This window comes from Tinamus guttatus, unplaced genomic scaffold, assembly GCF_059628265.1.
Source record: "Tinamus guttatus ecotype Peru unplaced genomic scaffold, ASM5962826v1 Tinamus_guttatus_pri_ptg000409l, whole genome shotgun sequence".
Classification (NCBI taxonomy): domain Eukaryota; kingdom Metazoa; phylum Chordata; class Aves; order Tinamiformes; family Tinamidae; genus Tinamus; species Tinamus guttatus.
In genome coordinates, this window is record NW_028288943.1 from 730,587 (window position 1) to 737,618 (window position 7,032).

The window sequence follows — 7,032 nt, forward strand, 5'->3', positions numbered from 1 at the left end:
GCTCACTTGTGTACATACCTTCTTTTTGACTCACAACCCTCAAAGCCAGACTTTGATAAAGTTTGGATAAAACTTTCCTCCCAGGGAAAGCAAGCATACCTGCTAGTAAGGGATCCCAGCAAACTAAAAGAAACGGAGGCTGGTGCATATAGGATATGCTAAGGAACTGATAAGACTTTAAGATCTATGAATTAAATGGTGGGCAAATGATTTTACGATTATAAACCTAGCATTAGACTCTCTTTCCAAGTACAAGGAGAAAAATATATACAGCTCAAGGAAGATGAATAAATTCGTACATACAAATCTTTTCTAATGAGTCATAGTACTCATTTATCTATCTTATCTGCAAAAAATGCTGTAATTAAGGGAAAGCTTGCAATTTTGGCCACTTTCTGTGCTCCATTCATTCCTCTGGTATTCCTGGTAGATCTTTAATAGTTTGATGATTTTAAGTTTTAGATCTTCAACAGTTTTTTGATAGTAGATCTTTAATAGTTTTATGAGATGTTAGATGATACGTCTCTGTCTGGCCATCTTAGTATCTATTTATGACCTGTCATCCATGAACTTGTCTAATTCTCTTCCAAATCTGCTGACATTAATTCACAGAAGAAAACTGAAGATATATTCAGCTTTCAAGCACTTAAACCACTTCTCATATATATTCAGACCAGAAAGAATCATGTTTTTGAAGAACTGAAGCAGTGGAAATCTTTAAAAACCAACACTGCAAGCAATACTAATTTTAAGCTATTAAATCTATTTATAACTCTAATTTTAGAACTAAATCCAATCGATCCAATCAACAATTTGTACAAATGAATAGATAGTACAGTATACAGCACTGCATACTACTCAGTTCTATATTTTAATCTGTACTTTGTGTTCTGTATTATGTATCTTATTTAATTGATTTCACATGATAGCATTCTGCTAAATACTGTGAACACATGCAGGTAGAAGTGTATAAAATGTAATTTTCCAACAGAAAAATAGCAATTTTGAAAAATATTCCTTTATTGTCAGAAGGCACGATGGAAATTCAATGCTACTGAAATTTTAAATCACAGTTTCTTCAAGCTAGTTAGAAATCAAGAAGAAATAAGTAGTTTTACATTTGCATCTTTTTGCTTTTCATTTTTCTTCCTTTTTACTATCATCACCACTGCCAATGGACTGAAAAGTTTTAGGCTTTTAGTCCACAATCCTGACACAGTCCCTATTGCTGAAACCATTCCTTATAAATGAATATTTCATCCATATTTTGCAGCTACTCCTGAATTTGAACTCCACTAGTACTAAATAATGGCAATATGGGACAGAAACATTATGACACTTCCCAGTTCTTCAGACTATTCCCTTCTGTCCTGACAAATCACATATTCATAACATAACACTATTGTTAATATATCCCCAAAAAAGAGATGCCATACTAAATGCCACACAATTTGTTTTGAGTGACTACTCACTAACATTGTCCTAACTTTTATGACAAATGCAGTGAGATCAGAAATAAACTAATTATTTGCTAAGGAAGTCTCCATTATTCTTTTCTTTCAATTTAATTCCAGAAAAAAATAGCTATTCAAAATACATATGCCTAGCATGCATAGGCATCTCATTTTGTTCCTGAGAAAGTTATTTCCCTATAAAGCCAACATGACATGTTTGTCATTAATTTCTCCCTTACATTTTCTTACAGTAACGAGAGGTGAACTGCGATTAATGTCAGATTTAGAGGAATGCTGAGTTTCTTTTAGCTCTTATTCCGGCTCTGCTGAGTGCTAAGAACTCTTAATTCTTCCCCCGAGTTCAGTATCACCTTGCACTAGCTTCCCCATCCTCCAACACACAAAATAACTGAAATTTAACTGGACAACTTAACACTGCAAAGACCAAACACATCTTCAATATTTTCATTCCTATTACAGCAGCCAATATGATAGACTAGAGAGGAAAAGAAGTGTTTTCTGTAAAACCTAAGGTTAGTCTCCTTCTTTGGAGATCTTCAAAACCCGCTTGGATGGAGCCTGGGCCACGTGCTCTAGGTGTCCCTGCTTGAGCAGGGTGGGTGGATGTTCTGGATGGGCTCAGGATTTGGCAATCATCAGCCAGAACGAGGTGACTACATCAAGCATTTACTCAGGTGAAAGCATATAAAAGCAGCAAAGTATGGATAACTACTCATGAGGTGGTACCTGCCGATCTGGGCCTGAACATCCTCTCACGCTGGCAGATCAGAGTTGCTGACCGGCTCCCACAGAGACAGTGTAGCCTCAGAGTCAGGAGTTTCTCCTTCCCCTGCTCTCTCCGCACTGTCCTCTCTATGCCCGGTGCATCCTGGCACGTAGGGTCAGTACAACCCAGGAGGCAGCCCGGGGGGGTGGGCAAACCTCGCCTCCAGTTGCACAACTCTTTCCCCCCCCCCCACCGGGTGCGCAGGCGCGCATGCCAGTCAGGGGTCCCAGCCCTCAATTCGAGGGTCCTGCCTTCCTCCTCTTCTTCCTCATTTCCGGGTGTTTGGCCTTCAAACCTAGTTTGGAGGACGTCTGTGGTTAAGTTGGCTACAAGCCCAGCCAAGCAGCCAGCTTCAACAGGTTTCCAGGGCGGGGGCTGCCTGTGAACCGGGCTGAGCAGCTGCATCCGTGCTCCTTATCGCTCAGCCTAGGCAGGCAAGCATCTTCTTTCCCAAGGTCTGGCCTCTACTTCTCACAGGAGATTTTTATGACTCTACAGATCACAGAAATTTCCATCTCCAATACAGTGGACTAGGTGATCTCTAGAGGTCCCTTCCAACCTCAACCGTTCTATGATTCTGTGATACTGTTACCACTTTTGGTAATATAAAAGGAAAAAAGGTACACAAACCAATATCATTTTCTGTCTTTAGCTGGCAATCTACATTAACAACCTTTTATTTTTAATTCCACAACTATCATTTTTCTCTGACGAGACTCAAATATGGGAACCCAGTCTTCAAGGTAGAGGTTGGTAAAACCCGGGTAAAAGAATAGTGCAGGGAAAGTTTTGGGTGCAGAGCGCCAGGTGAGGCACTCTGACAGTAGGTGTTCCTGGGCACATTACCTGCTCAGCTGATATGGCAACACTGGACAGTAACTTTATCACACTCCAGCTACCTACACAAGCCCAATTAACAATCCAGCACCCCAGAGCCACCTCGTTTGTGCCCATCTCACCATTCTCACCAACAAAGTTCCGATTTCAGAACTGCTCCGATGTTTGGTTTTTTTTAAGCAACATTATTTTTCTCTTAGCAGGCATTAAATCTCTAAGTGAATAGTTTCCATGAGCTTCTAACATACACTGAAAAGCAGACTCGTTGCCTGGTGCGTAATGAGGCAAAAAGTAACACACACAGGAGAAACAATTGCTCATTCATTTTGGAGCTGTGAAAGATGGGGTGCTTGGTGGTTTCCCACAAATCGAGCACACACTCCCACCTTTCCAAACTGTATTTACACACTCCCCAATTATCCCAAGTACATCCCTCTTACATGAGTAATTTACATACAATTATAATTTTGCTTACTTATCGCGTCCACTATTACACATGCTCAGGAGAAGGATCTTTACCTGAACAAGGGTCTTTTTGACCTATATTCATGATTTTATTATTATAATGAAGGCAGTTCACTTATGGATACACAGACCTTAAGTTTTCTTTCCAAGACTAAAGTGTTAAAAAATAATTCTAATTTTAATGAGCAGCTCCGGGTTATCCCTGGTTAAAGCACGCTAACTGCCTGTTCTGCCGGTAAGTTTCCTCCTGTGCTACCAAGTTACAGCAGCCATCTGCTCTACTTAGCGTTAAACAAGGTGGGTGCCCCTGAGCACGTAGCACTGCCACCTCAGACGCGCGGCGCCAATTCCCCGCCCCGCAGCGAGGCTGCTCAAGGACAACCAGCGCGGCTGCCGCACCGCCACGGTGGACCCACGCGCATCCTTTCTCCCGGGACACACGTTGGCGCGGGCAGGAGCGGGAACTTCACGCCCCATCTTCCCGCCCCCGCGGGCTCCCCTCCCGCCCCAACGGGTAACGCGAGGAGTCTGGCGCGCATGCGCGCTAAGCGACGGCCGCGGGTTTCCGTGTGCGCGTGCGCAACGGCGCTCCCGTTGCTCGGCCGGCTGTGCGCGTGCGCAGTGCGCGCCTGTCACGGCGCTGCTGAGGCCGGCGGGGAGGCCGCCCGCGGGTGGAGGCTGCGGCCTCTCTGCGCGGGCCCGAGCGCCGCCCGGTGAGCGCCGCCCGGTGAGCGCCGCCCGGTGAGCGCTGCTGCTGCCGGCGGGCCGCGCTCCCGCGTCGCGGCTTGCGCTTCGGCTCCCGTCCGCAGTGGGAAGTGGAGGGAGGGCGGGCGGGCGGGTCCCGCCGGGCGACCCAGGGGCTTCTCGGGGGCTCCTGCGGCGCGGGAGCCCCGGCCCGGCCGGGCCGCTGTCCCCAGGCCGCCGCTGCGGCCCCAGGGCCGCGACCCGGTGGCCTCCGGGCAGCGGCGGGCGCCTCCAGGGATGCGGGCGGTCGCGCGGCCCCCGCGGGGAGCAGCTGGCGGGCGCCGCTGCTTCCCGGGAGCGCCGCAGGGAGGAGGGCGGGCGCCGCGCGCGCCTGCTGCCCGCCGGAGCCCTTCTGCCCTTGCCGTGTTTTTTCTCTTTCTTCCTTTTTCTTTCACCTCGTGTTCCGCCGTGTAGCTCTGAGGGTGTTCGTAGGTCTGGCTCGTACCGTAATTTGTGCTTCCTGTGTAAGAGTTGTGCGGCAACCTGCACACCTCAGCAAGCTGGTGTGTAGTTGCTTAGGATTTTATGGCGTACTGGCGGCTGATTTTCATTTTAGGGCACATTGAATGGCCCTGGAGAGTGGCTCTGTGGATTAAAGCTGATATAATTCAGCTGAATGTATCCAGCTTTGTTACCAAAGTAATTTAATATAAAACTCTATACAAAAGATACTATTTCTGTAACAAATTCATATTTAAAAATACCTGTTTGTTTGTTGTTTTGATTGTAGATGTGTTCCTGACAGATTAGAAGTAGATTGAGCAAATCAGAAGTAGGGAGTTCGTTCCACGTGAGTTTCTATGTGAGTGGTGCTAATAAATCCTATACTTTGAAATGTGAGGTAGGAAATCAAGCTTAGTTTTAGGAAAATGGTGTATTAGCAGAGATGTGATGGTGTGTTTGCAAAGCTGAGGAGGTAAAGTAAGATAAAAGTTTACACTGCAGAATTAATTCTGATATAAATGCATACTCTTTAAATAATTATTTTTGAAGGCTTGTCCTAAAAAAAATACAAGTCAAACTTAAGACAGGGATATAGGATTTTATAGACTAGCTTTTGAGTTTGCTTTGCCTGGAATCCTTCATAAATCTGTGAAGTTCTAAAATAACTCACTCTAGTTAAGCTAAAACTACTATAATGTAGCAAAAGTAAAGGATATTTATTCTCCATATGAATGTAAAAATTGCGAAAATATTATGTTATCCAAAACTAAATGTTGTAAGACCAGGGAACATTAAATTCAAACAGAAGCCTACACAGGCTGTCGTGAAGTGTGAACAAGCCTCTCAAGTAGGCATCCCTGCTTTCTGTAGCCTGACAAATTGGACATTATATGTCAGGTTATGTAAAATCAATGCCTCAGCATACAGTGATCAGAAGGCCCTATGCTGTGCAGTGGTAGAGGAGAATTGGAGGAATGTGACTGCTGTCATTAAGGCTTTCATTAGTTCTTCATCAGATCACAAAGTAAGCTGGAAAGCTGATGCTGAAGATCTTAAGGTAGCATTAGGAATTTATAACCTGCATTTGCTGAAAACAGTGAAAAGGGAGTCAATTTAAGGAGTCTTACTCACAGAAAATTGATAGATTTCTCTGTATTGTCTTCCATGGAGTAACTGCAAAGTTCATAACTTGGTAGTTCCCTTTGACTTTTAACGTAGCTTAATCTTCCATAATTTCCTTTTCTGTTTCAGGGTGCTGGCATGAGAAGTTGTACTTACGAAGCAACTTGATTAGTTGATTGAGAATACTGTACAAAGGTTATTTATGTAGCGTGTTAATGTATTAATTTAACACATAACCTGTCTCTTTTCAAATGCTTGGAGATAGCCTGTATACTTAAATAGCCTCGATATTAAGAAAAAAAAAAGAAAAAAAAAAAGAAAAAGCTATTAAAATATAACGAGCATTTCAGTTAGAACCATCTGGAGTTGAAGGAGAAAAACTGAAAAAAGAGTTTTTTAGGTATTTTCTGCGTGCACACATTTTTTGGTCTCCTCTGGATTGGGCTGATATTGAAGTATGTGTTAACGGTGTTTCCTACCTTCCATGTGGAGTCAAGATATTACAGATTTGGTGATGAAGTGATCTACTGGATATGCTAACGCACTGTGACTTTTAAGTAGTTGTCACTTTCAAAGAAGAATATGGATTTGAGGGAATCTGATACACAGTAGTAACAGAGTAAAACTTGGGAGCATCCTGTTTAATTGACTTAAGATATAAAAGGTCTTTTTATCTGGAAGGAACCAGAAACATCCAATGTGCTTCTGTCTTGTGGAGTTCCATGCATATTTGTACTTTCAGTGGTTGGGATCCTGTCTCCCATCAGTAGCTAGTGCAACTTGAAAGGAACAGGAATGGTTTTGTTGCTGGAAGATTTTACCTGTTCTGTTTTTTTGTGTCTAATAATTAGCTGGTGTGTCTTGATTTTATCAGATATTCAACTGGAGATTGGAGGGGAAAACTTGACTAATTTTCCCCTCTATAGCTGCAACTCTGATGAACTGATACTATGAGAAGAAGGGACAAGAGGAGATAAATTATTTTTTCACCAAAATATAAACGAAACTGCTTTAAAATCAAGTCTGCAGGTCTAGAGCTCCTGCAGCTTTGTTTCTTTCCACTCTTGGTAGCAAGTTTGAGCTGTTCAAGAGGGTCAGTGATTTTCACAGCTCCACCAAATTCAGCTTCACTATGAGTTAATGCTTTTTGTCTGGAATTTGCCACGAGATTCTTTTGTT